The 27,107-nt window shown below is 41.0% G+C and overlaps 1 long non-coding RNA gene across 2 annotated transcripts; it reads right to left on the bottom strand.

The window, feature by feature from the left end:
- Positions 1-17,323: 17,323 nt before the first annotated feature.
- On the bottom strand, positions 17,324-18,475 carry LOC125007997. Of its 2 annotated transcripts, none has more exons than XR_007112825.1 (3): positions 18,384-18,475; positions 18,083-18,193; positions 17,324-17,832 (listed from the first exon to the last, which is right to left on the bottom strand). It is a non-coding gene; the product is annotated as an uncharacterized LOC125007997 (long non-coding RNA). The 2 variants fall into 2 exon arrangements; XR_007112826.1 differs by lacking the exon at positions 18,384-18,475 and adding an exon at positions 18,330-18,367.
- Positions 18,476-27,107: the final 8,632 nt, after the last annotated feature.

Raw genomic sequence — 27,107 nt, 5'->3', positions numbered from 1 at the left:
CATAATTGTTGCAATATTTCAGTCACATGCATTGACCTAAAACAGACTTAGTGGGTTTTTCTCTCTCAGACTAAACAATCAATCAAACATGTATTTCTGCTGCTGAGCATTTCACAGGTCAGTGGCTGGAAAACTGCTGTGATTCATTTAACAACATTAATCTGTTAAACAGAGTTTTTACATTAGTTGAATTCAACCAGTAATTACAGACCTATGTGTGTCAAACTGAGTTAAACCCACCAAATTATCTGTTGGTTCATTTTCTGAATAAATGTGAATAAAATGATTAATAATGTAGAATCATTTGAAGCAGTAGTGCAACCAAAAAACTAAGAGATGTGAATATGTCACTCAGAGTGGGTAGGCAGTATGTAGCTACAAGGAAGTGTTGGAACAAGGACATATAAGGCATTATATCTGTCACTGGTTTTGTTCTTCAGGTTTACTCAACAAAGTCACAGAGGCTCAAGGCCAAATGACGCACAATGCAACAGCAGAGTTACACAAGTATAATTTATCATCCTTAGTTGGTCTCTGATACATGACTATTGTTTATTGTCCTTCCTCCAAAGTGTAAATCTCTCAGTTGTGACTTTCTCCAAACTAGAAAGAATTCACTGAGACCATGTCTGTGTCACAACCCCAAAGACACAAAGCATCAATCTTAATCTTTTCTCTGTAGATTATTTTGGGAGACAAGCTGTCTTCACTTTGTGGAAAGTTACAAACTAAAGCCGTGTGTATAAAAGACTATCATGTCATCTTCATTGTCCTCAATCAAACTGTTTGATAAATCTGTGAGACTTTCAAACCTCCTTTCAGAAGCAGTTAACAAGAAGTTTAACATTTCACTACTATTTCATCCACTAAACCATCTTTAGAAACCTGAATAAAGTACCACGTCAATACTCACCATGAGAGACTCCAAGTATCATCAGCATCAGTCCAACCACAGCTTCCATGTCTCCTCTCTCTTCACACTCTGTTCAGTCACTCAGCAGCTTTCAAACTTTATCTAATTCCTCCCAAAGTCAAAACATATGTACCCTGCTCTCAACAGAAAGCAGTGTGTTGTGGTTAGTGATCAGCCTCAGAGGAGAGTGTGTGAAATGTGCACAACGTTGTTTCTAACTTCTCGTAATATGAAGAAAAAAGAAAGGGAAGCAGTATCAACTTTCTTCCTTTTTTAGCCTCAGTTCAACAAGTGTGTTTTTCTGTGTGATGAACTAAATGAAACATCCTCCTTCTGAGACTGACAGCTGATATTTCTAAGACACCATCATGAAGGTGTATCAAACTAGAAACATTTTAAAATGTCTCCTATTACTGATCAACCTTTTAAATCCTGTATGTGGAGAATCAAAACAAACTTATTGCTCAGTTTTTCATTTTAACTACAGTCATGTGTCTATTGTCTCATCTGTGTCAAACATAAATCTAGTAACACAACAGCAGCACTGCCACAACATCTCTGAAGATCATGATGTTGACATTTTGGTGACATGATCTGATGTGTGTAAATTCATGTACAGTGTTAATTACTGAGTTCATAGTCAAAGAGGAACATGATGCAGTCCAGTCCAACCCAACACTAACTACGAGCTCAGAGGAGTGTGTGAAAACTTGACTGAGCAGGTTGTTGTATTTTTGTGATGCTGAGAAGAGGAACTGCTGTGAGTTTTCTACCTCTTTTAGCCTTCATTACAACAAGTGGGCCTTCGTGTGTGATGGACTGAGTGGAAGAGAAGGAAATATTCCTCATTGTGACACTGAAAGCTAACATTTCTAAGACATCAGCATACATCCTACACTGAACAGTCTGAAACGTCTCCTTTTACTGATCACCTTTGCAAGAAGAGGTTTTACAAACACTGAACACAGAGAGGCAACAAAAAGGAAGTGAACATAACTTAACCCATAACTTAAGAAACCTCATAGTATTTTCAACATCCAAAGAACCTGACACCACTAACAACATGGTTGATAAGACAGATACTAAGAAAAGCATTTATCCATTCAACAAAGTTATAGTGACCATTAAACTGGATCTTTTGATAGTCAACATGTAGACTGAATATTTTTTATTATGAGGAAACAGATATAAAGTCTCCATTTCTATCACAATGTAAAGCTGTCAACTGGAAATATATAATAATTTCAACTCCTTGAAATGATCTTCTCTTCTCTTTCTTTGTTTTTTCTATATCTCTGTATTTGTTTTTTTCCTTTTTCTATTTCTGGACAGCCACATGAAAATGTTTTTAACTCGTGTCAAGATATGAAGTCAACAGCACAGCCTTTATGAACCAGTAGATTGAAACCTCTGACCTGCTAATAGGAGCCAAGATGTTTTATTCAAAGTCAAGTTAATCTTCAGCAGTCATGAAATGTACAATGTTGAACCATGGATAGAGGTCCCACAGTTGGACCTAAGGCTGATCCATTTCTGACACAGGCCAGGAAAGGAAATCTTCATGACTGCACATGGGCAAAGGAATAAACTCAACTGCAGTCCTTACAGTCCTGTGGCCTATCCACAACAGAACCAATGACAGGATGCAGACAGGAAGTTGGTCTCGTGCGACATTATCAAAATTATGAAACATTTGATTTAAATTATTAACAATCCAAAGGACACATCAATATTCCAGTACTCGCAATTAAATATTTACATTGAAGAAACACAGTATTGTGAGGAACACTGTTCACTGCTGACTGACAAACACAAATAATCGATCTTGTGACTATGTGAAAATATATCTGTGGATGTATTTAAAAGAATCTGAGTTTATCAAAGACAAAAACAACCACTGTGGTTTTCAGTAGAGAAACAAAAGAACAAAAAGTAGAGATAGAAAAAACATCTCACCATGAGAAACTCCAAGTAGAATCAACAACAGTCCAAACACAACTTTCATGTCTCCTCTCAGTTCAGCTTCTGTTGAGTCAGTCTGCAGCTTTAGAAAGTTTATCTATTTATCAGCTACAAGTGTCCTTACTCTGCAGTGAGCTGTGTTAACAGAGGACTGTGTGAAAACTAGCACTATCTTCTTTTTTCGGTGCTGAGAGCAGGAAATTCAAGAGTCATTTGGCAAAGCCTCGAAAGAAAAGGACGTTCATTTGAATAAATCTTAAAATAAATCATAATATAAACCCATGTTTCACTTCCTCCTGTAGACTCGGATAATAATATGATAGATGATAGATTGATGGGTCATTATTTGAGTAACACAACACAAAAAGATAACGTCGAAATGTACTCAGTGAATATATTTGTCTGCATGTGTGAAATGAGTGACTGTTAGCACCAATAGTCTGTTTATCTTTGAGAGAAGCTCCTTTTACATTACCCAGAAACAAAGAAACAGTAATGTTTAATCTTACACATTCAGATGTTGTTACTCATCAGCTTCATGTAAGAGGATGACAACTCAGGGTCTGGTGATTGTAACATTATATTAAGACTATTTAAAACCCAAAAACATATAATTTTCTTGATGTGCACATCTACAGACTTATGCTGCATCCACAGGCACATTGTAATGTGAGTTTTTCATACTAATTGTCTAATTGTTGTGCTATATGACTGAATTAAACTATTAAACCAGGGTACTAACATAAAGCCACTTTAACTATCACAGACATATTACTCCACAAATATCATTGTAACTCTAATCTTAAATATGTTCATCACAGCAAGACCATGGAGGCATGACTTCCTCATTCATATTGTGGGCAGTGTAAATGCAAATTATTGTAGTCATAAAGGTCAGGGCTCAGATATTACAAGTATTCTCCAATTTTGAGTAACTTCATGTAGCAGCCAATGTATACATGTATGATCTTACATTAAGTTGGCATGTGACCAAAAAGTTAATGTTCACAAATGTTTTAGCAGAAGTTTGTGATGTTTTCAGAAGTTACATGTCACCAGTATATTCTAAGGAAAGACTCACCCAACTAACAAGGGAAGTGAATATCTGCAAAGCTAGTAGCATATAAGCTCCTTCTCACATCTAATTGAAACTAATACACATACACGGTCATCAGTGACTTTATAACCAACTGCCTTGTATTGTATTTCTCCCACTGGACTGTTCCCATTGAAGAGCTACTACCAGAATGCATGTGTTCATCAAGTTTCTGTGTGTACAGTTAGCAGTTTAGTTAGGCTAGGCTAATGTTCGCAGTGAGAGAGCAACCAGTATTTTTAGGGCTGAGTGTCTGCCTGAACTTCCGTGCTCTCTGCTGACGACAGAGTTGTCTAGCACTCGCTAGAGGAAGTCAAGCGGATTGAGACTGTGCAACACCCGCCATCAGGTGAGGCCCCAAGTATGACAGGTGGAGCTGGCACTGAAAGATCAGACAAAAACTGCTTTCACCATTGATCAGGGACTCTGGAAGGTCCGTTTAATGCCATTTGGACTTCGCAACGCCCCTGCCATATCTGAGAGGTTGATGGACTTCTTGGGACTTGCCTCTTACTACTGGCGCTTTGAATGCGACTTTGCATCCATCTCCAGCCCACTATACTGCCTGACAGACAGGGGGTGGGAGTTTGAGTGGGACGAGAACTGCGAGGACATGACTTTAACCAGTTGGACAAAACCCTGACCTCCACCCCATCCTGGTACTCCCCGACCCGGGGGTGCTGCTTCATGGCTGACATGGATGCCAGAGACATGGGACCTGGGGCTGTCCTCTCGCAGAAGAAAGAGGAAGAGTGGTGGCCTACTGCAGCCCCAGCTGCTCTGAACACAGCTACTGCTGTTGGCAGTAATCATAGTGCTTCATCACTTCTGGCCCTACCTCTGTGGCTTTACGAACCGATCCCGCTACCCTGACGTGGCCCCTCTCCTTTCGTGAACCAGAGGGACAGCTGGTAAGATGGACTGAGTCCCTACAGAACTACCACTTTGATTTTAATCAGCTTTTAATCAGCTGAGCTTCTTCTTACTAGAGTTATTGGTGTTCTTCCTCTTTTCTCTTCTTTCATTTCATTTTCTACAGTCAGAACTACTTTGTTATGTCACACCATGATGAAAATAATGAAGTGAATCGTACTTATAATGTCGTTAGTCCTGTTGCTCTCAACAGAATACAGGGTGTCTTGTTAATGATCTGCGTCAGAGGAGTGTGTGAAAACTTGACCGAGCAGGGCGTTGTATGTTTGTGATGCTGAGAAGAGGAACTGATGTGAGTTTTCTACCTCTTTTAGCCTTCAGTACAACAAGTGGGTCTTCGTGTGTGATGGACTGAGTGGACGAGAAGGAAATATCCTCATTGTGACACTGACAGCTAACATTTCTAAGACATCAGCATACATCCCTACACTGAACAGTCTGAAACGTCTCCTTTAAACTCATCACCTTCACAAGAAGAGGTTTTAACAAACACTGAACACAGAGAGGCAACAAAAAGGAAGTGAACATAACATAACTCATAACTTAAGAAACCTCACAGTATTTTTCAACATCCAAAGAACCTGACACCACTAACTACATGGTTGACAAGACAGATACTAAGAAAAACATTTATGTACTCAACAAAGTTATAGTCGACCATTAAAACTGGATCTTTTGATTGTCAACATGTAGACTGATATTTTTTATTAAGAGGAAACTGATATAATGTTCCATTTATATCACAATGGAAAGCTGTCAACTGGAAATATATAATCATATAATCTCTTTGAAATGATCTCTCTTCTCTTTCTTTATTTTTTATATTTCTTTTTTTTTTTTTTTTTTTTTCCTTTTTCTATTTCTGAACGGCCACATGAAAATGTTTTTAACTCGTGTCAAGATATGAAGCCAACAGCACAGCCTTTATGAACCAGTAGAGGGAAACCTCTGACCATTGCATTTTCTACTACTGACTGTGTGGGTTTTATCCAGGTGGCCTAGCTTCCTCCTACAGTTCAAATAAATCCATGTTTGGTCTTTTTATATGTGTCAAATGAATTAGGAATTCTGGAATTATGAATGAATTATTTCAGAACTATTTAAAAGTTATTATTGAAAATGTTGCACTTATAGAATCTTAGACTTTCAGTATGTGAACGTTCAGTAAGTACATGCAGTAAGACCTCTAATTGTGTTATTCACACTACAAAATCATGTTTTAGGGACTTCCGGTGGGCAAGTAGACAAGATGGCAGGCTGACCTAACACACTCCCAAAATCACATTTTTTCCCCCAGATTCAAGTGCTTTGGGTAAGACATTTATTCTACACATTTATTCTACAAAGGAAGGGGACTAAACGAGCGAAGATAAAAGGAAAATCAACTCAAGATCTGGAGAACACGATAAAGTAACCGCGCGGAGCGATGACGATGCTAACGCTAGCACACCTAGCCCGGTCGGACTTGCCCCGGCTGGAGCTAGCCTGCTAGCCGGCATTCACTCTGAGATTAAGGCGATGCGCCCCGACACAGAACGAGCTGCACTCATTCCGATCTACGTTGAGAGAGGACGTGAAGAAGGAGTTGGTTGAGCTTCGAGATGAGATTAATCAGGCCCTGGGAGATATCAGGGGGGAAAAACACAACTACGCGATTCGAAGCTGAATGTTATAACTATTATTTCATCCTCCTCTCTCACATTGACTTAATGATTGACTTTTAGCTTGAGATAAACAGATTCATTGATAAAGGGAGAGTGGACAGGTGGAGAAACTGTGATGGTAGGAAAATATGGCAATTGACGTAACTTTTGTGACTTCAAAGAGGGGCCCTTTGTTAAAATAGGTTTTCCCCTCAGTGTTAAAGTTCTCTTGTTGTGGAAGCCAATTTATTGGACATTCACTGTCTTCAGTTTCGTTTGGATTTTGATAGTTCTGTTTACCCAAGTTCAAGGGTAAGGTGTTACAGGTTGAGAGTAATACACCTGCTGCTACCAAGCCCTTGATCGTGGGAGCCTGCTATTTGGTGTGCTTGGTGTGCCTGCTATTTAGTGGGTATTGTTTCTTCTATGATAACACTTTGTCCTTCATTATCTTAATGTGAACTGGCTGTGCTGACCTGACTAACCCTACATCTGTCTTGTGCTGAGACCATAATCTTTGTATATGTACTTTGTAGTATCTGAGCTAATAGCACAACATGCTCTTCTGACAGCAGCATTAGAGTCACGGATCTTTGACTTAGCAGCACGCGGACTCCTGCTCCTTCATCATATGTTCGCAGAGAGATTTTTAGAAACTGCCCATTAGTAGATGCTTTTAAATGAATATTCTGAGTTGCTTTCCATACTGTCGTCTGTAGAGCTGTCTTCATCATGGAGCCCAGGTCATGTGACTCCTGCCCTGGGCTATCATCAAGGTAGCGTGTGGGGCAGAGTCAGGCACCTCTAACCATGGACGCAACTCCGCAGGTAGTGTCACAACCGCAGCAGCACCCTGAGGCCCTATATACAGAGCTTGGCATATCATTGAAAACAGCTTTCCACTGTAAAATTCTTTCCAGCATTCTTGAGTATGTTATTGAGTTTCTTGTGCAGTGGGCAGTTCTTTCAATTCCCACTCTTTCCACAACTTCCAATGATGCATCAGCTCTGAACTAGGCCATTCTGACCATTGGATCCAATATCCTGCAGGCTGAACAAGGGTGGCTGGTTTTTCAGAATTCAGAATCAGAATCAGAATTACTTTATTGATCCCAGGGGGAAATTACTTTTCGTTACAGCAGCTCCAACCCAAAGTGGACAGTGTTTAGAACAAAGAGCAATCAGAATAAGTAAGAGACAATAAGAATAAGTAAGAGAATGTAAAAAATATAGGAAATATATATATATATATATGTGTATATATATATATATATATATAGAACAATATGTACAAGTATAAGTGAAGTGAACCTGTGTTCCGAGTTACTGCTCTACAGAGAAAAAGTTATTGTGCATGGTGAGAAATATATAAGGAAATATATACAAGTGTATGAAAATAATGAGGTTATGCATGTGTTATTGCACAATCTCAGTGTTAGTATATTTATAAACATGGATTATAGTTATAAACATTATTGCACATAGTAAGACCAGAGTCCCCTAGTGTACAGGGAATGTGTACTGGTATATGAGATGAGGTGAATATGAATTATTGCATTATTGAATTATTGCACATTAATGAATTATTGCACATTAAATAAATAAATGTGCGTTCTACACCCTCAGAGTGAGGAGTTGTACAGGCTAATGGCCACCGGCAGGAATGATTTCCTGTGGCGCTCTGTGGTGCATCATGTGATCAGTCTGGTGCTGAAAGAACTCCTCTGTCTGGACAGCACACCATGGAGTGTGTTCGACTCATTGTCCAGGATGGCTGTCACCTTGTGAAGCATTCTCCTGTCTGACACCACTGTCAGAGGGTCCAGCTTCACTCCCACAATGTCACTGGCCTTGCACTACCCTCAAACTGCTGCCCCAGCACGCAACAGCATAGAAGATGCCACTGGCCACCACAGACTCATAGAACATCCTGAGCATAGTCCTGCAAATGTTAAAAGACCTCAACCGCCTCAGAAAATAGAGGCGACTCAGGCCCTTTCTGTACAGGGGGTCTGTGTTCTTACCCCAGTCCAGTCTATTATCAATGTGAACCCCCAGATACTTATAATCCTCCACAATGTCCACATTGACCCCCTGGATGGAAACAGGAGTCACCGGCACCTTGGTCCTCCTCAGGTCCACCACCAGCTTCTTCGTCTTTGTCACACTGAGCTGTAGATGGTTCTCCTCACACCATGTGACAAAGTTGTCCACAACAGCGCTGTACTCCACCTTGTCACCCTTGCTGATGCATCCAACCACTGCAGAGTCATCAGAAAACTTCTGGAGATGACAGGTCTCCGTGCAGTGGTTGAAGTCCGTGGTGTAGAGGGTGAAGAGAAAGGGAGGGAGGAAAGTCCCTGTGGGGCCCCAGTGTTGCTGACCAGCCTGCCTGACATACAGCGTTTCAGGAGCACATACTGTGGTCTGTGGTCTTTTCATTGTCTTTTAAGTCTTGAACTGTTGTCATGCCAATGGCATGCTCTCTTTTGAGATCCAGTGTAAGGCCTTTGTGTGTGCAGATGATTGTCACTTTTAGTGGGCACAGGATGCCTCATCCCAATAAGTTAATTGGAGTTCTTTCTGAGTGTAATGGGGGTGCTGTTATTCATTTTCTTGATATTTTCAGGCGCACCGGTCGTGTTAGAGGAGTTACTTGGGTTGTCCCAGAGAAGCCTCTGGGACAACGCCTACGGTTGATGGATTGACCTGAGAGGGGAAGGGAGGAACCCTTGCTGCCACTACAGGAATAGGTGGCTCCTGTGTCCACCATAAAAGCATATTCTTGATTCTGTATTTCAACAGCAACAGTGGGTTCCTTCTGTGGTTGTGTTGACATGACCAGTGACATGTGTGCACCCTCTGGCTTCTCTAGGTACCCCTATTGCCATCTCTCCATCTTCTGTGTTCAGTTGGGCATTGGATTGTACACGCCTCTGCATCTGTGGATAGAAACCTCTTCCTATCCCCTGGTGATAGTAGCCTCCTCTTTGTCCTGGCTGCCCTCTATAGGGCTGTCCTCTGACTTGCTGAGGCTGATTAACGTGCACATGCCAGTTTATTGTAGACTTTTCTATCAGTTTTGCTGTAGTTGACTCAGCTCTCATCAGGGGGCACTGCTTCACTTGTGCAGGCTCCACACAAGGCGAGTAAGGAGGGGGTCTGCTCATCTCTGTTGGTGCAGCAGGCGTGGTCTGTTGCTCAGCTCCTCCTTTGTCTCCTCCTCCCAGGGCTGGCATCTGTTTAACATTCAACACGTACTTGTTCCGTTCCTGTTCCCCTTATACTCCACTGACTTTTAGCACAACTCAGAGTCATGTCACATACAGAAATTTTCTGATGACTCTGCAGTTGTGGGGTGTATAAGCCGGGGACGGAATGAGGAGGAGTATAAAGGACTGGTGAACAGATTTGTGGGGTAGACTGGAAGTAATCACCTGCTGCTTAACGTGGGCAAGACCAAAGAGATGGTCATTGACTTCAGGAGGAAGGCAACTGCTCCTCAGCCTCTCAGCATCCTTGGCAGGGATGTGGATGTGGTGGTGGAGTACAAATACCCGGAGTGACCATCAACCACTGACTGAACTGGAGGGACCAACAGCACAGCTGTGTACAAGGGTTGCAGCAGACTCTACTTCCTGAGGCAGCTGAGGCCCTTCAACGTATGTAGGAAGATGCTGGAGAACCTTTACCAGTCTATTGTGGCCAGCACCCTTTTCTCTGCTGGTGGAACAGCATTGCAGACAGTGACACCAATAGACTGAATAAACTGGTCAGGAAGGCTGGATCTGTCATTGGCTGCATACAGGAAACTTTTGAAATGGTGGTGGAGAGGAGGACACTTAACAAACTGTCATCAATCATGGATAACCCTGACCACCCTCTCTTCTTGCCTCCTGATTTCTGGCTGTCCCTCTTCTCTTATTCTTATTAGAACTATTATTTTATGTTCAGTGGTGGCCTGTTTAAGCTTAGGTGTCTTAGTAGGGTTGTACTTCAAGGCCTCGCTCTCGTCCTTGGCTGGAGTTTTGGTAAGGTAACCAAATTTACGGGTTTCCCATTCTACTTTTCTGGGAAATCTGTATCTGCAACCGTGGATTTACTGCCCCCCTTTGTCTCCCAGCTATGGTTATATTCTCAGGAATCCCCAGAAAGAGTCGCCAGATGCAGTATTACTGAGCTGGTGGGGACGTTACACAAGTTTTCTAATATAATTGCTAGTGTGTCTGGTGTTCTCAGGCTGCGTATTACAACCTCCCACGGTAGTGCTGGAAACTCCTCTTTAGTCTGAGTTAAGTTTTTTTGTGATATGCCACAGTTTTTGATTAATCTCTTGTTCAGTCTGCCAATGCCCTATGCCATCCTCATCTCTCTCTGTCCGTTCCAGCCAAAAGTGTGTTCTGATGCCTTTCATCTCACAACCTCCTTCTCGTTCAAAATGATCAGTGGTTAATACTTTGTCCTCACTCTCACTCATCACCTTATTTTTTACCTTTTATTTTTTATGATTGTTAGAAATAATATATGTATGCATTTAATGCTTTACAGACTGTCTGCAAAATTCCCTCCTCCTTTCTGTCTTAGATGTGTGTGTGTGTGTTCTCTTCAGTCTACACTATTTTTTTTTTATAATTGTTTTTCTCTTTTCTCTTATCAATTTGCCCATAGTCAGGCAATTATTCAAAGCGTTATCCACAAATTGATTACACCACACAACCTAGCGGTGTAAATTGCTAGCAAATTGTATCACATCACTGGTTATACTTATCCTGCCTTACCATGGTCAGGATCCTGCCTCACACTGGACAGGACTCGAGTAAAACCTCCTCCCCCGATTTTATTTCGTAACGTCAGTGACGAAATAAGGTAACATATTCATATTTTACGGTTGTTCACTACAATGATAAAATCCATTTTGATTGCGCTAATCACGGCTTGGTCTTGTTATGTTTGTGAATAAGCAAAGCTATTGAAGTCAGTAAACATGATGTCATGCTTGGGAAGTGGGTGATATAACCAGTAGCATGCAACCTACGTGTTAAATGAAAAGCTTGAATGGCCTTCTGAGAGTAGATGCTACAATCCTCTATATTTTCTTTTTAGTAGGCTATCATCATGAAACAGAGCAAGAAGGACATTGTCCTTTTTATTTGGTCTTTTTCCTTCTCACTGTACATAAAGAAAGAGTCAGATGATGAGTGTGATTTAGATAAGTGAGTGTGACTGTACGGTCAGCAGAGAAACTAATGATTAAGATTGTGGATAAGTATGTGTAAGCTCGGTGATTCATCATCATCAGGACATTGTCATTGCCACTTTTCGACAGCAGAGGGAGTTTTTATGCTGCTGACCCACGTGAATAGCGGAAGTGAAGACATTGTGATTGGGATTGTTGTTGTTGCCATGAGGCTCGGAATAAAACAGGCTCGCTAGGCCAACCTGAAGCTACAGCCTTCGTGAAGTGTGTTACAAAAATTGGTGTCAGAAGTGGGAGTGAAACCACGGCGAAATGGAGCTGGAAAGACTGCAGGACAAGTTGAGAGAGTCCTTGGTGCAGCTACAGTTTGAGCAGCTTCAAGAAATGTGTTTTCATGCTAAAATCGCTACGGAAAAAGGTTCAAAAAAGCACATGCTGATAAGATTAATTAGCCAAGCGGCTGATACGGCCAAAGACGATGAAGGAGACGAGGTGGCATCTGCATTTCTGGTCCGGTTGATTGCGACTGCTAAAGAAATAAAAGGACAAGATGAACAGACGCATATTACGGGTGAAGACAGTGCTAGTGAGGACGTCGCCGCATTGGCGTGTCTCCGGGAGCAATATGCAGCACTCCGTCTGAGTTTTCAAGACTGTAAAGAAACTGGAAGAGGAAATGACCAGGTTCACAAAGAAAGTAGACACGCAGCAACCCAGCAATGTGCTGGTACGTCAACAAGCTACCCCATTTGACACTCAACCACCCGAAGTGACAATTAGGAGGGAATTTAAAATAAATGGTCAGATTGGAGAAAGTGGGCAGAAAGATAAGATGTCCTATTCTAACTTGGTCCACCAGATTGACATGGGGGTAAAGAAAAAAAAACACAGTGAGGCAGAAATTATTGAAGCAATGGTAAGGGCCATAAGCCCAGGGCTGAACTTGTGGGATATGTTAGAAATCAAGTCTGACCTCACTCTTGCCCAACTGCGCACTATTTTAAAGGGCCATTACAAAGAAGCTCTACAGACCTATACCATCGCCTGATAAGCATCACCCAGGACAGCAACGAGTCACCCCAGAACTTCCTCTTCAGGGCCATAGAACTGAAGGAGAGACTGTTAGTTGCCACCAGAGAACCCGGTGCTGATGAACAGTATAGCCGTGACTTAGTCCAAAAGAAGTTCCTTAGAGCTGTGGGAACAGGACTCACAAGTGACAATGTGTAATACCAGCTCAAAACCTACCTGGATGATGTCACTGATGATGTGTTGATCGCAGACAAATGAGGCAGCCGGAAATTCAAAAAGAACAGTAAAGAACTAAAAGTGACAGAAATCAGAGCTGAAGCACAGGCAACTCCAGAGGCCGCAGTTGGTGGTCAAGAACGGGCACCCTCCACATTCACAAAAGGTAAAGCAGTTAAAACACAACCACCCGTGACTCATGCAGATTTTGAACTCCTTGACATTATCAAACAGTTAAAAGGGGAGGTGGAAGAAATTGAAACGGTTATGTTTCAGTCTCCTAGATCTTCTGTGCAGCAGCAAGTAAGTAGGAGACGTTCCTGCAGAACCTGCCAAGACAAAAACACAGTGGAACAATGTAACCATTGCTTCAAATATGGACAAAGTGGACATTTGTCGTGGGGATGCAGGTCTGGAAGGAGAAACACTGAAAAACCAGGACATGTAAATACGTCAGCTAACACTGTGACAGCCATCCCAACATCACCTGCTGAAAAAGACAATCAAAATTAACAGTGTGACATGTACAAGTTAGTCACCGACAGAATTCAACATTTAGAAATAAAAGTTGCAGCTAAAGCACAGGACACTGCTTTCCAAAATGAAAATGAAGCCGTTGGTGTCAATCTCATTTCCCCAAAACAAAGAGCAGTTCCTCAGCCTAGTTGGGAGAAAGTACATCATCACTTGCCTGATAGATGAGGTTGAAACCAAGGCTTTGTGGGATACTGGGTCTCAAATTCGTCTCATGAAATGGAGACAACAGCAAATCCCACATGCTACAGTCAGGGATCTAGCTGAGATTGTGGACCCAGATCTCTTAAATGCACGGGCAGTGAATCAGACACTAATCCCTTTTTCTGGGTGGGTTGAAATCACGTTCAAGTTACCATCAGAGAACGCCAAACAGCTAGAACTCCCAGTGCCAGTTTTGGTATCAGATGAAGATGGGGTGGCAGAGCAGCCAATCATTGGTTATAATGTGATCGAGTATGTGTAAGCAAGGAGCATAGAACCACCATGTGTTGTTACAGATGCGGTCAATGCAGCATTCTCCTTTGATTGTGAAAAAAAAAAAAACAGGTCTTTCTGAGTGGAGATGATGGGCTTGGTGAAGGCACTGTAAAAGTGGGTAGGGAGATCACATCTATTTCAGCAGGCCAGACGAAAACAGTGAAGTGTAGTGTTAGAGCAGGCACGCCCCAACAAGATGTTTTATTTGAGCCCTGTCTACCTGCTCTGTTGCCAGAGGGCATAAAAATGGATGAAGGGGTAGTGAATCTGCAGAGAGGGAGCTAGTCACGAATCAATATTCCAGTCACAAACAGCACTACACATGGCATCCTGTTGCCCCCAAGAACCATACTGGGACAAACACAGTGGGTTAAAACCATCTACCCCGCAGACACGAAGCCAGTTGAAGTCCATCAGACAGGCAGAGATTCCAAAGGCAGGACAGACAGCAGCACCCAAAACAGGAGGTGGGGAAAAGACACAAAGATGTAAAATAAGGGACAATCTTGAACATAAGTGGGACCCACCTGTTCCCCTAAGTCACCTTCCCCTGCCGCAACAGCAGCAGGTCAAACAGCTTCTGAGAGAGGAATGTGGAGCTTTTGCTCGTGATGAATATGATGTGGGCACAATCCCCTCGCTGCAGCTCAAGATTTGCCTCAGTGACCCCACCCCTTTAAGACGCACATATATATCAGTACCTAAGCCCCTTCACAAAGAAGTCAAAGACTACTTAGAGGACTTGTTAAACAGAGGCTGGATAACAAAGTCTAAGTCTCCATACTCCAGTCCCATCGTTTGTGTGCGGAAAAAGGATGGGAGCCTCAGTCTGTGCATCGACTATAAATATTAAATAAAAAGTTTCAGAGATCAATGGAGGAATGCTTGACAGGCCTCAGGGATGAAGTATGCTTGCCTTACCTGGTTGACAACTTAGTCCACTCTCAAACATTTGAAGATCACCTGAATGATTTGAGGAATGTGCTGCGCAGTTATCAACACCACGGAGTCAAGCTGACCCCCCAGAAAATGTGAAATCGAGCGAAAATCAAGTGAGATTTCTGGGGAGGCTGGTCACCCAAGATGATCCAATCCGGCAGACATTGCTCCAGTGCAGGCCCTGAAGCAGCCGACAGACGCCGACCACAATAAGGGAGTTATGGAAGCTGCTGGGATTTATATCATATTATCGCAGTTACATTCCAGACTTCTCACGCATTGCAAAGCCTCTCTATGATCTTCTCTCCTTATATAAACCAGCAGTGGGGAAGAACAGACAAACCAGACGAGACGGGAAGAGACAACCAGGTGGAGGCCAATTGCCATCCTCTCATCCAATCACATGGTCAGCGGATCAGTTTGAATATGTTGTAATATGTTATTTAGGAGTTTATATGAATAGTGTTATACAAGTTATTTAAAGAGAAATTAGCATTTATTATGTGAAATGTCAGACAGTGAGGTGACCTTAGAAACTGTGTCACATGTTGATTTAGACAGGAAGTTACTGCTATGTAAAGTACCTTACTCTCAGGAAAGATGCAGACACCCGCGCTCACGGCGGAGGTGGCAGCGGACTGTTACATCTGTAATCTGTAATCTGCAATCTGCAATAACGTCTGCTGAAAACAGCTGACTGGTTGCAGTTGTGCATTGATGAACTCTGACTCCTTCATAGACAGGAACTTCCTTTATGCAATGCATTCATAGCACATGTGCACTGTTAAGTCATAATGTGAACTGAACATCTCATAATGTCGGGACGCCATTTCATTTTGGAGGGGAGAGGGTAGTGTTCACAGTAATTAGGTCGGTCAGAAGAGAACATTGTCGTTGCCACTTTTCGACAGCAGAGGGAGTTTTTATGCTGCTGACCCGCGTGAATAGCGGAAGTGAAGACATTGTGATTGTGATTGTTGTTGTTGCCATGAGGCTCGGAATAAAACAGGCTCGCTAGACCAACCTGAAGCTACAGCCTCTGTGAAGTGTGTTCCAATTATAATCACACATGTCATTGTAATTAATCAAATATAATCAAACTAATTACATTAAATCAGACATATTGTAATCAATGTAACATTACAAACAAACATGACATCATTGTCATCTACTTGCGTTTTTCATTTATCTTCTTCTTAGCACATCACAGGCTTTAAAATTATACTACATTACTGTACAGCAAAACTATTTTTTTAATGTCAGTGTAAATATGAGTATCAGTGATCATCCTGTAGTCAGTTAATGGTGATCATACAGTACTTAGTGTGAAGCTCTTACTTCCTTGAAGCCACAGTGATGATCTTTTGTCTCCCTCTTCTGGCAACGAGAGGAATCAAAGCAAATGTTGACTAATTTTTTTGATGAATCTTCTTATATTTGTATGTGAGATGTGATGAGTCTGTCAAAATAACTTGAGATGTGTAGTCTATTAATATTCTCAGTAGGTTTCTGATGAAAAGGAAACATATTTTAAATTTCACTCTGTCACAGTAAATAGACACCTACAAACAAAATCCCTACAAACAGCAGTAATTCTTCACTTGGAGCCAGTGTGTTGTGGTAGTGATCAGCCTCAGAGCAGAGTTTGTGAAATGTGCACAACGTTGTTTCTAACTTCTTGTTATATGAAGAGAAAAGAAAGTGAAGCAGTATCAACTTTCTTCCTTTTTTGGCAGAGTGCTAACAAGTTTTTCTTTCTGTTTCTAAGACACCATCATGAAGGTGTATCAAACTAGAAACATTTTAAAATGTCTCCTATTACTGATCAAGCTTTTAAATCCTGTATGTGGAGAATCAAAACAAGCTCTCCTGAGTTGTTATCATTACTCAGTTTATGTTTTATTTTAACTACAGTCATGTATCTTTTGTCTCATCTTGTCTCATGTCAAACATAAATCTAGTAACGCAACAGCAGCACTGCCACAACATCTCTGAAGATCATGATGTTGACATTTTGGTGACATGATCTGATGTGTGTAAATTCATGTACAGTGTTAATTACTGAGTTCATAGTCAAAGAGGAACATGATGCAGTCCAGTCCAACCCAACACTAACTACAATAGATCTGCTACAAAAGAAAGCTGCCAGCTCGAAATATATTATCATTTAAACTCACTTCTCTTTCTCTGTTTTTTTTTCCTTATAATGTTGTTAGTCCTGTTGCTCTCAACAGAATACAGGGTGTCTTGTTAATGATCCGCCTTACAGTGTGATAGGTGTGTCAGTCATAAATGACTCAACCAAGCAGGGTGTTGTATCTTTGTGATGCTGAGAAGGACAACAGCACAGCCTTTATGAACCACTAGAGGGAAACCTCTGACCGTCCAACAGGAGCCAAGATGTTTTATTCAAAGTCAAAGTAATGTTCAGCAGTCATGAAATGTACAATGTTTGATTATAAAGTTAACTCAATAATTAAAAATAAGAAACAAAACAAAACAAGACAGAGAAGGAAAATGAAGTTTCTAGACTTTATCCTGTCTCTTGAGAGGAGATTTCATTTTCTCCTACTGACTGTGTGGGTTTATCCAGGTGGCCCAGCTTCCTCCTACAGCTCAAATAAATGCATGTCTGGTCTCTTTATATGGTGGAGGCCTCTGTCTGTCTTTCATTTTATTTTCTTATCACAGTGACATTTATATTAAGAGTCTCAAACATTTTCCTCTTTTTTTCAAAGTAAAACTTTAAATCAACTGTCTTAATGGACATTTGCATAAACACAATCATCTTCTATTGGTTCAGTCTTCCGGGGTCGTGGCTTGACTCGACCATACTCCACCTCCACATTTGGCCTTTGCTCAGCCTGCCTCCTCTGCTGCTGCTCCTCTGTAGAGCAACAGGAAGGAAAGACATAAACTCATTAATTATTAAAAAGCAAGTTTCACATTTTGGGAAATGCATTTATTTGCGTTATTGAAGAGATTAAGACAAAAATATTCATGTAGGTTATTGTCTGCAGTAGCAACAGCCAAGTTAATTGTTTTCCTCTGTTTCCAGTTTGTGTGTTAAATATCTGATTAAAATTTAATTATAACAAATAGTATAACTGTGAATCCAGTGAAGTTTAGTTTTGTACCTTTAGGTTTGTTGTTTCTTTGCTTTTTCTTCAGAGCCCAGATGACTGATAAGACCACAACCAAGACAATGACCAGGGCTGATGATACACCAACTATTAGTGGCAAATAGGCTGTTGGAAGATAAAAGACACAAGAAAGATGAACTATAAGTTAGAGAACAATACATGTCTTTTTAGGAAGACAAACAAAGATAGAAAGAGAAGAAAAAAAATATCAATGAATCTACAGAAGTCGAGTTTCTCTTACTAATGTACCACGGTTCATCACTGGTCAAAGTTTGATTGGAGGGTTTTTTCTTACCCAAACTAGTGGGAGGGGCAGTAGTTGGGTTAATACACAGTGTGTTATTGGCTTCAAACACCCACTCTGATATGTGTGTCCCATTAGGTAAGGTGCAGTCAATGAATATGAAGCCTATGAACAAACAAAGATCATTTATGAATGATGTTATGACACCAACATGATGACCAAGTTATTTCTCATCATGTTGTCACTCACCACAGGTAGAGATCCTCTCTCCTCTGGAGACATTACTGATGTGATTCCTGACTGAACAGACCAGATGTCCTGAGACGTCTTGTTTCAGAGTGATGACGTTAGTCTCATTATTTCCAGAGAGGAGCTCAGCGTCTGGAACTGAGTGTCCATCCAGAGTCCAGCTGTACTGAGGACTGTCCCCTCCATCAGAGGAGCAGGACACCCTCTTCTCTCCATGGGACAGACACTCAGAGACCAGATGGACAGAGGACACCGGAGCTGAGAGAAACACACACAGATGACTTTTGATAACAAGGTAATTATCTCTTAATAAATAAATACAGAAACCTGCAGAATATAAAGTATATTATTTAGACTCTGACTGTAAAAGTAATGAAGGAGAATTCAGTTCAGGACTGTTATATTTGTTTTCACTAGTGAACCTAAAAACTGGTAAGTGAATGTACGATATCTTTGTTTGTACACAAATCAATACAATTTGACATTTAGATCTGTCAATATGACTTAATTTCCCAGGAGTAGAAAATAAGTATTTTACCTTCAATAAACAACTGTAGAGTCTGTTCTTGTAATTCTTTTCCATTTGAGTCAAAGCTTTTCAGATCATATTGACCACTGTCATTCCTGCTCAGGTCATTGATCCTAAATGTTCCATCACTGGAATTAAAGACAGATCTGTCTTCTATCACATTAGTTACAATCGTTTTGTTTCTCCATCTTAATATTACTGATGATCCCTTTTTCACATCACATCTAAATATCTCTAAGGCGTTGTCCATCAGTCTGATGACCACAGTTCCTCCCAAAGCTCCATAACACTGAGCTCCACTCTGTCTGCCATCACAGTAAGTTTCTCCACCTGTGAATTAAAACATTGAGAGTATTTCATTTCTACCACTATGAAGCATAATTGTTGCAATATTTCAGTCACATGCATTGACCTAAAACAGACTTAGTGGGTTTTTCTCTCTCAGACTAAACAATCAATCAAACATGTATTTCTGCTGCTGAGCATTTCACAGGTCAGTGGCTGGAAAAACTGCTGTGATTCATTTAACAACATTAATCTGTTAAACAGAGTTTTTACATTAGTTGAATTCAATCAGTAATTACAGACCTGTGTGTGTCAAACTGAGTTAAACCCACCAAATTATCTGTTGGTTCATTTTATGAATAAATGTGAATAAATGTGATTAATAATGTAGAATCATTTGAAGCAGTAGTGCAACCAATAAAACTAAGAGATGTGAATATGTCACTCAGAGTGGGTAGGCAGTATGTAGCTACAAGGAAGTGTTGGAACAAGGACATATAAGGCATTATATCTGTCACTGGTTTTGTTCATCAGGTTTACTCAACAAAGTTACAGAGGCTCAAGGCCTCATGAAGAACAATGCAACAGCAGAGTTACACAAATATAATTTATCATCCTTAGTTGGTCTCTGATACATGACTAATGTTTATTGTCCTTCCTCTAAAGTGTAAATCTCTCAGTTGTGACTTTCCCCAAACTAGAAAGAATTCACTGAGACCATGTCTGTGTCACAACCCCAAAGACACAAAGCATCAATCTTAATCTTTTCTCTGTAGATATTTTGGGAGACAAGCTGTCTTCACTTTGTGGAAAGTTACAAACTAAAGCCGTGTATAAAAGACTATCATGTCATCTTCATTGTCCTCAATCAGACTGTTTGATAAACATGTGAGACTTTCAAACCTCCTTTCAGAACCAGTTAACAAGAAGTTTAACATTTCACTCATCCACTAAACCATCTTTAGAAACCTGAATAAAGTACCACGTCAATATCTCACCATGAGAGACTCCAAGTATCATCAGCATCAGTCCAACCACAGCTTCCATGTCTCCTCTCTCTTCACACTCTATTCAGTCACTCAGCAGCTTTCAAACTTTATCTAATTCCTCCCAAAGTCAAACCTATGTACCCTGCTCTCAACAGAAAGCAGTGTGTTGTGGTCGTTATCAGCCTCAGAGGAGAGTGTGTGAAATGTGCACAACGTTGTTTCTAGCTTCTCGTAATATGAAGAAAAAAGAAAGAGAAGCAGTATCAACTTTCTTCCTTTTTTAGCCTCAGTTCAACAAGTGTGTTTTTCTGTGTGATGGACTAAATGAAAAATCCTCCTTCTGAGACTGACAGCTGATATATCTAAGACACCATCATGAACGTGTATCAAACTAGAAACATTTCTATCAAAGAGGAACATGATGCAGTCCAGTCCAACCCAACACTCACTATGAGCTCAGTGATAAAACTCAGATGTGACAGTGTGGAAAACATGAGCGTTACAGTAAAGTGGACTTTGACAAGAACAGAAAACACTGGAACAACCCTTGCTGTTGTCCCACTAGTTTATCAGAACCGAAGAAGCTACTCGGATGAGTGGCGAAACGTCTTCAAGAAATTCTACAAGTCCAGCTGACCTTATTCAACGCTTTTTTGGATTAAAACAACATATATAGAAAGACCTTCCATTTCCTTATAATGTCGTCAGTCAGAATACAGGGTGTATTGTTAACGATTCGCCTCACAGTGTGAAAGAAGGTGTGAAAACTTGACCGAGCAGGGCGTTGTATCTTTGTGATGCTGAGAAGAGGAACTGATGTGAGTTTTCTACCTCTTTTAGCCTTCAGTACAACAAGTGGGCCTTCATGTGTGATGGACTGAGTGGAAGAGAAGGAAATATCCCTCATTGTGACACTGACAGCTACATTTCTAAGACATCAGCATACATCCTACACTGAACAGTCTGAAACGTCTCCTTTTACTGATCACCTTCACAAGAAGAGGTTTTACAAACACTGAACACAGAGAGGCAACAACAAGGAAGTGAACATAACTTAACTCACCACAAAAAGAAACCTCACAGTATTTTCAACATCCAAACAACCTGACACCACTAACAACATGGTTGACAAGACAGATACTAAGAAAAACATTTATCCATTCAACAAAGTTATAGTCGACCATTAAACTGGATCTTTTGATAGTCAACATGTAGACTGAATATTTTTTATTATGAGGAAACAGATATAAAGTCTCCATTTCTATCACAATGGAAAGCTGTCAACTGGAAATATATCATCATTTCAACTCTTTGAAATGATCTTCTCTTCTCTTTCTTGCTTTTTTATATTACTTTTTATTATTTTTTTGCCTTTTTTCATTTCTGGACGGCCACATGAAAATGTTTTTTAACTAACGTCAAGATATGAAGACAACAGCACAGCCTTTATGAACCAGTAGAGGTAAAACCTCTGACCTGCTAATAGGAGCCAAGATGTTTTATTCAACATTTACACGGGTAAAGGAATAAACTCAACTGCAGTCCTTACAGTCCTGTGGCCTATCCACAACAGAACCAATGACAGTATGCAGACAGGAAGTTGGTCTCATACAACACAATCGAAATTATGAAACATTTGATTTAAATTATTAACAACCCAAAGACACATCCATATTCCAGTACTCGCAATTAAATGTTTACATTGAAGAAACACAGTATTGTGAGGAACACTGTTCACAGCGGACTGACAAACACAAATAATTGATCTTGTGACTACAGTAATTATTAGATAAATATATAGCTACAGATTTATTATTCTTATTTTATATCATATATTTTCCTTTAAGAAAAGATTTGTGTTCAGTTAGAATCTTAGAATGTGGCAGTGTCTTAAAATATATATATTTGTGGATGTATTTAACAGAATCTGAATTTATCAAAAACAAAAACAACCACTGCTGGTTTTCAGTAGAGAAAAAAAGAACAAAAAAGTAGAGATAGAAAAAACATCTCACCATGAGAGACTCCAAGTAGAATCAACAATAGTCCAAACACAACTTTCATGTCTCCTCTCAGTTCAGCTTCTGTTGAGTCAGTCTGCAGCTTAAGAGAGTTTATCTAATTATCAGCTACAACTGTCCCTTACTCTGCAGTGTGCTGTGTTAGCCACAGAGGACTGTGTGAAAACTAGCACTAACATAATGTTTTTGTGTGCTGAGAGCAGGAAATTCAGTGATATCAGTCATTTGGCAAAGCCTCGAAAGAAAAGGACGTTCATTTCAATAAATTTGAAAATAAATCATAATATAAACCCATGTTTCAGTTCCTCCTGTAGACTTGGATAATAATATGATAGATGATAGATTGATGGGTCATTATTTGAGTAACACAACACAAAAGATAACGTGGAACTGTACTCAGTGAATATATTTGTCTACATGTGTGAAATAAGAGACTGTTAGGACCAATAGTCTGCAGCTATTTGTTCCTCACTGTTTATCTTTGAGAGAAGCTCCTTTACATTACCCAGTAACAACGAAACAGTAAATGTTTAATGTTACACACTGAGATGTTTTTTCTCATCAGCTTCAGATATGAGGATGACAACTCGGGGTCTGAAATATGTTCATCACAACAAGACCATGGAGGCATGACTTCCTCATTCATATTGTGGGCAGTGTAAATGCAAATTATTGTAGTCATAAAGAACAGGGCTCAGATATTACAAGTATTCTCCAATTTTGAGTACCGGTAACTTTGTGTAACAGCCACTGTATACATGTATGACCTTAAATTTAGTTGGCATGCGACCAAAAAGTTAATGTTCACAAGCATTTTAGCAAAAGTTTGTGATGTTTTCAGAAGTTACATGTCACCAGTATATTCTAAGGAAAGACTATCACCCAACTAACAAGGGAAGTGAAACTATCTGCAAAGCTAGTAGCATATAAGCTCCTTCTCACATCTAAATTTAAATGAATACATATACACGGTCATCAGTGACTTTATAACCAACTGCCTAGTATTATATTTCTCCCCCTGGACTGTTCCCCTTGAATAGTTCTACTCAGAATGCATGTGTTCATGAACTGCCTGAACTTCCGTGCTCTCTGCTGAGGACAGAGTGCGTCTAGGCCACGCTAGAGGAAGTCAAGCGGATTGAGACTGTGTCAACACCCCGCCACCAGGTGAGGCCGTGAGTATGACAGGTGGAGCTGGCACAAGAAGATCAGACAAAAACTGCTTTCACCGTTGATCAGGGACTCTGGAAGGTCCGATTAATGCCATTTGGACTTCGCAACGCCCCTGCCATGTTCGAGAGGTTGATGTCATGGCTCACATTCCCCGACCTTCTTGGGACTTGCCTCTTACTACCGACGCTTTGTATGCGACTTTGCATCCATCTCCAGCCCACTACACTGCCTGACAGACAAGGGGCGGGAGTTTGAGTGGGACGAGAACTGCGAGGCCGCCTTCAACCAGTTGCACAAAGCCCTGACCTCCACCCCATCCTGGTACTCCCCGACCCGGGGTGCTGCTTCATGGTTGACACGGATGCCAGCGACATGGGACCTGGGACTGTCCTCTCGTAGGAGAAAGAGAAAGAGTGGTGGCCTATTGCAGCCGCACCCTGCTCTGAACGCAACTACTGCTGTTGGCAGTAATCATGGTGCTTCATCATTTCTGGCCCTACCTCTATGGCTTCTACAAACTGATCCCACTACCCTGACGTGGCCCCTCTCCTTTCGTGAACCAGAGGGACAGCTGGTGAGATGGACTGAGTCCCTACAGAACTGCCACTTTGATTTTAATCAATTTTTAATCAGCTGAGCTTCTTCTTACCAGAGTTATTGGTGTTTTTCTCTTCTTTCATTTCATTTTCTACAGTCACAGCTACTTTGTTACGTCACACCCATGATGGAAATAGTGAAGTGCTTCATGAACATACAAATATGGAGTATAGGTATTTCAGTAGTCCAGTGTAGGTGGAGTTAAAAGCTGTGTTAAGATTGTGGCATGGATGTGGTTTATGTTGGTCATTACTGATCTAGAAGCTGTGGTCCGATGCTTTTTATGTAACCACAAAGGCTCTCTTCCACAATGGTCAAAGCACAGACTCCTCTGTTTAGTCACTGAAAATCACTTCTGACTCTCTGAATTAAATACTGTCCATTGTTTGTACTGAGGTAGAGTGTTTATTTCCTTGTATTTTGTTTTTCATCAAGTTTCCTTATAATGTCGTTAGTACTGTTCCTCTCAACAGAATACAGGGTGTCTTGTTAATGATCTGCCTCAGAGGAGTGTGTGAAAACTTGACCGAGCAGGGTGTTGTATCTTTGTGATGGTGAGAAGAGGAAATGATGTGAGTTTTCTACCTCTTTTAGCATTCACTACAACAAGTGGGCCTTCATGTGTGATGAACTGAGTGGAAGAGAAGGAAATATCCCTCATTGTGACACTGACAGCTAAAATTTCAAAGACATTAGCATACATCCTACACTAAACAGTCTGAAAGATCTCCTTTTACTGATCACCATGTGAAAATGTTGTTGACTCATGTTAAGGACAACAGCACAGCCTTTATAAACCAGTAGAGGGAAACCTCTGACCTGTTCATCAGTCAGTAAAGGTGCAATGTTTGATTATATGTGTAACTCAATTATTGGGGGAAAAAAAAAGAAAAGGAAAAGACGAGCTGAGGAAGTTTCAGGACTTCAACCTGTCTCTTGAGAGGAGATTTCATTTTCTACTACTGACTGTGTGGGTTTCTATCCAGGTGGTCTAGCTTCCTCCTACAGTTCAAATCAATGCATGTTTGGTCTTTTTATATGAGTCAAATGAATTATGAATGAACTATTTCAGAACTATTTAAAAGTTATTATTGAAAATGTCACACTCATAGAATCTTAGACTTTCAGTGTGTGAACGTTCAGTAACTATGTTACAGTAAGACCTGTATTTGTGTTATTAACACAACAAAATCATGTTTTAGTGACTTCCAGTGGGAAAGTAGACAAGATGGCAGGCTGACCTAACACACTCCCAAAATCACAGAATTTTTTCCCCAGATTCAAGTGCTTTGGTGAGATAACGCGTTTATTCTACAAAGGAAGGGGTCTTAATTAGCAAAGCTAAAAGGAAAATGAACACAAGATCTGGAGAACACGATAAAGTAACCGCAGAGACGATGCTAACGCTAGCACACCTAGCCCGGTCGGACTTGCCCCGGCTGGAGCTAGCCTGCTAGCCGGCATTCACTCTGAGATTAAGGCGATGCGCCCCGACACAGAACGAGCTGCACTCATTCCGATCTACGTTGAGAGAGGACGTAAAGAAAGAGTTGTCTGAGCTTCGAGATGAGATTAATCAGGCCCTGGGAGATATCAGGGGGGACCTGAAAAACACAACTAGGCGAGTCGATGAAGCTGAACAGCATGTGGCTGAGCTGGAGGACTGCAACCTACACCTCGAGGATTCGCTCCGACAAACGCAGCTGAAACAAAAATCTATGCAAACAAAAATGAATGGAAATATGGAATTCCCGAAGGAGAGGAAGAAAATAATATGATTGACTTTGTGGTCAAATTACTGAAGTAAGAACTGAGCCCCCCCAGCGAGCTCGACCTGAAAATACAACGCTGCCAGCTCTGGGTCCACGGCCACCACGGGAAGCTCCGTCACACTCCATAGTTAGCAAATTTCAGGAGTATAAAACTAAAGAAGCGATATTGTCGTCTGCTTGGAAGAATAAGGAGGTCTTTTACAAAGACACAAGAGTTTATTTCGACCACGATTTCCCGACCAAGATAGTTAAGAAGAGAAGAGAGTTTGCTGGAATAAGGTGAATGCTTAAGGAGAACGATGTGCGGTTCCAGACTCCTCCACCTGCCAAGCTCAAGGTGTTTCTGGTTGACGGACCCAGGATCTACACCGATGCCAGAGAAGCTGCTGACGACCTTCGGAAAAGAAGATTCCCGATCAACCAGCATGAACCCGGCCCGGCTCCAGTACCTCGCACCACAGCGTGGGAGAGGGTCGGAGACAAGCGTCGTCGGTGAGCAACTCACCCGGAGCCAATACGAGAGAAGCTGCGCGCCTTTCAGCCACAATGCTCAAGAGACCTGACCCCAACACCAGGCCGTGATTGTACCAGATCCCCTCCCCAGCTCCGTCAGGTGAATTGATAACTAAAACTTATTTAGTAGTATCGTTATACTTATTATTTTATTCTCCTGTCTCACGTTGACTTAATGATTGACTTTTAGTTTGAGATAAATAGATTTAATGACAAAGGCGTTAAACCTTACCCGATTAGGTCTGACTATGAAGTGGCGGTGGTAGTAAGGTGTTAGGGGACTACCACTTGAAGATCGGAACTAACGCGACGGAGCGTTCTACACGGAGTCTTTTAAATGTAACACACAAAGTGTTACCCACTTCTGGAAGACCGGCAGCACGAATTTGGAACTTTGGATGTGAAAGCGAACAGCCAGCAGCCCTGCATGGACTACTGCAAAGAGGAGAAGGTTGGAAAACGATTCTATTTCGTAACGTCAGTGACGAAATAAGGTAACATATTCATGTTTTACTGTTGTTCACTACAATGATAAAATCCATTTTTATTCACAGCTTGGTCTTGTTATGTTTGGAAATAAGCAAAGCTATTGAAGTCAGTAAACATGATGTCATGCTTGGGAAACGGGTGAAATAACCAGCAGCAAG

Source organism: Mugil cephalus, chromosome 5 (assembly GCF_022458985.1).
Source record: "Mugil cephalus isolate CIBA_MC_2020 chromosome 5, CIBA_Mcephalus_1.1, whole genome shotgun sequence".
In the NCBI taxonomy this organism is placed as follows: domain Eukaryota; kingdom Metazoa; phylum Chordata; class Actinopteri; order Mugiliformes; family Mugilidae; genus Mugil; species Mugil cephalus.
Note: the sequence above shows the minus strand (reverse complement) of the source record. Positions and strands in the feature narration are given on the sequence as shown.